The sequence below is a fragment of the Chelonia mydas genome, chromosome 8 (genome assembly GCF_015237465.2).
Source record: "Chelonia mydas isolate rCheMyd1 chromosome 8, rCheMyd1.pri.v2, whole genome shotgun sequence".
In the NCBI taxonomy this organism is placed as follows: Eukaryota; Metazoa; Chordata; order Testudines; family Cheloniidae; genus Chelonia; species Chelonia mydas.
Window position 1 is genome coordinate 47,362,743 of NC_057854.1, and position 3,132 is coordinate 47,365,874.

The following is a 3,132-nucleotide window of genomic DNA, read 5'->3' on the forward strand; positions in this document are numbered from 1 at the left end:
CCTCGGCCTCCTAAGCAGAGGCATGACCTTGTGGTTCCTGCGCTGCCTGTGCCTACAGGCACCACCCCCTCAGCGATGGTTCCTGGCCAATGGGAGCTGCTGAGCTGGCGCTGGGGGCAAGGGCAGCGTGCAGAGGCCCTGTGGCTGTCTCTCTGCCTAGAAGTCAGAAGGAGATGCCGGCAGCTTCCCAGGACTCGCACAGAGCCAGGTAGGGAGCCTGCCTGCACCACCAACCGGACTTTTAACGGCCTGGTCAGTGGTGCTGACTGGAGCCGCCGTGGTGCAGTTTTGATTGAGCGTTTCAGTAAAAAAAACAACCCCTGGCAACCTAACCAGTACCATGTCAGGATAGACATAGGCAAAAGGTAACCCCAGGCAGGGACTCGTAGCCCAGGAGTCATTTACACCAAATGGGCTTCCATTGGTGTAGCACAACGGTCCTAGCGATGTCTGTGCTAACATCCAGAGATGCCTGTGATTGGTCCCATCAAGTGACTGAGGTGCTGAGTGATAGCCTGGGTGCTGACTGTGAAGAGATGGCAGCACATGCCCACCCAATTGGCATGGGGTAGAGCAGGGTGGAGGTCAAAGTCTGCCAGGTACCCTCTGTGGAGCTGCCGCACAATCTGACAGCGCAGCAGGAGTCTCCTCCCAGTAAACAGGGTGTCTGTCACCTATGCCTTACTGATGGGGAGGGGGGAAATCATCTAAAGAAACAGGACCTCTGTGCAGACATGTTCCTCAGCACTGACTCCAGGGTCCCCCCAACAGCTTTCCTCACATTCCTCCAAGCATGGCTTTATTGGAGCCTCACTGCCAGGCCTAACCACACATGGGGAAGCACCTAGACCCAGGGCCAGATTAACCCATAGGCTAGGAAGGCTATAGTCTTAGGCACTTCTATTTTTAGGCCTTCCATTCCATATTGAAGTAACAGCTGAGCGACGGTAGCAGGGCCATCGGAAATTTTTTGTCTCATGAGATATTGCGTTGTACAAATTAATCCATCGAGACTGTGAATTCAATTTATGGTGGTGATGGGCCAAGCAATATTGAACATAGTTTCTATTGTCCAGTGTAAAGTACAATGTTGAAGAAAGGAGGATGGCAGAAATTGGAGGAAGCCAAAGAAAGATGGCAAAGACAAGATGTAGTGCTGAAAGGTTCTCCTCCTCGCCTAACGTTTTTCCTCCTACTGAGTCTGGTGATGAGGAAGTCCAGGCGAATACCAGCCCAAGTGAACCTGCTGAGCCTGCGCCTGATGAAAAGGAGCAGCCTTCTCTGACTTCTGTAGCTGCAGTCTCACCCCACCCCTCTGAAGACTTTCCCAGCGATAGTAATACAAAAATATCCTGCTCCAACGATCCAGGCGAGTGGGCCATGACTTTGCAAGATCTCATTGCATATTGGACTGAGAAGGGCCCATAGAAATGCATGAACCTAGATGCTGACTTTTCATTGACAAAGCGAGATGACAACAACCAAATCAATGTTTGAATATATGAAGCCTAGCAAACTGATTGGCAAGCAAGAATGGCTCCTCTATTCACCTTCTAAGAAGAAAGTGTACCGTTTTTATTGCCGCCTGTTTTCTGATACCAAAAAGTGGGGAATGTTCTGCGAAGGCTTCAATGGTTGGAAGAATACTGCACACATTACCAATCATGCAATGAGTGAGCAGCATACATTGTCAGTTGCAGCTACCATGCCTGAAATAAAGTTAGTGGCAGAATTGATACCCAAATGGAAAACCAATTTTTGGAAGCTCATGCTTATTAGAAGAACATTCTCAGATGTGTAGCTGAAACCATAATTTTTCTTGCTGAGCGTGGTCTGCCATTCCGTGGCTCAGAGGAGACTGTTGGATTGAAACGCAATGGCAATTACCTTGGCGTTCTAGAGCTAATTGCTAAGTTCGACCCTTTCTTAGCTCAGCACATCAATGAAAACGCAAATTGTGGAAAAGGCCACACATCATATTTATCAAAGACTATTTGTGATGAATTCATTGTATTGCAGGCAAAGAAGACGCTATCAGCCAGAGTAGAGGAGATCAAAGATGTGGGATATTTTTCAGTGTCCGTCAGCTCGGATGTGGCACATGTAGATCAGCTGACTATCATCTTGCGTGATGTGCTACCCAGCGGGCGAGTTGAGCATTTCATTACCTTCATAATCACCACCAGCCACACAGGGGAGAAACTTGCCTCGTACCTACTCGATTTCCTCACCGAAAATGGGATTGACATCAGCCTTTAGCATGGCCAAAGCTATGACAATGCAAGTAATATGAGTGGCAAATATTCAGGGATGCAGGCAAAGATAAAAGAGCGCAATGCTTTGGTTGATTCCATACCATGTGCTGTACACTCACTCAGGCTTGTTGGCCAGTCTGCTGTGGATTGTTCTGTTGAAGCAGTTTCTTTTTTTGGATTTGTCCAAGAATTGTACAATTTTTTCTCTGCATCAACCAGTCATTGGATGATTCTCAGAGATTCACTACCAAAGGGATGCCCAGGATCCAAATCACTCTCAGGGACACAGCGGAGTGCCAACACTGAAGCTGTGAAAGCAGTTGTTCTGGGATACCCCAACATCTTTGAAGCACTCAAGAGCATCAAGGATGAAGTATCTCAAAAATCAGCAACAAGAAAAGATGTGAAGATCCTGAGTGATGCAATGTGCACTTTGCAAATCGGTATTTTGTGAGAGGTCTGGAATGATATACTTCAGCCATTCAGCAAGTGCAGTCTAAGCTTGCAAAGTGCTCAAATTGACCTTTCCACTGCTGTAAACCTAATAAGGAGTTTTGGAACTGTTCTTCAACAAATGCGGGATAGTTTTGATGAGTATGAAATTCAGGGGGCTGCAAGGACTGCTAACCATGAGTATAAGTCAGACAAATGCCGCAAAAGACACAAAACATGCAACGATGCAAGTGCCCACTCATTCATTGACAAGGAGACCTTCAGAGATAACACCTTCATAACAATCATCAACAAACTGAACAGTTCATCAGAACATCGGACTGAGTCTTATGAAAATATTGACAAAACCTTTAGTGTACTGACAAATTTTTCACCTAACATTTCAAGTTCCAAAGTCAGCGATGGTATCAAACATCTGTGTCAG

The 3,132-nt window shown here is 46.7% G+C and overlaps 1 pseudogene; it reads left to right on the forward strand.

Moving 5' to 3' along the window:
- Positions 1 to 1,471: 1,471 nt before the first annotated feature.
- Positions 1,472 to 2,709, forward strand: LOC114019778 (annotated as a pseudogene).
- The last annotated feature ends 423 nt before the right edge of the window (positions 2,710 to 3,132 follow it).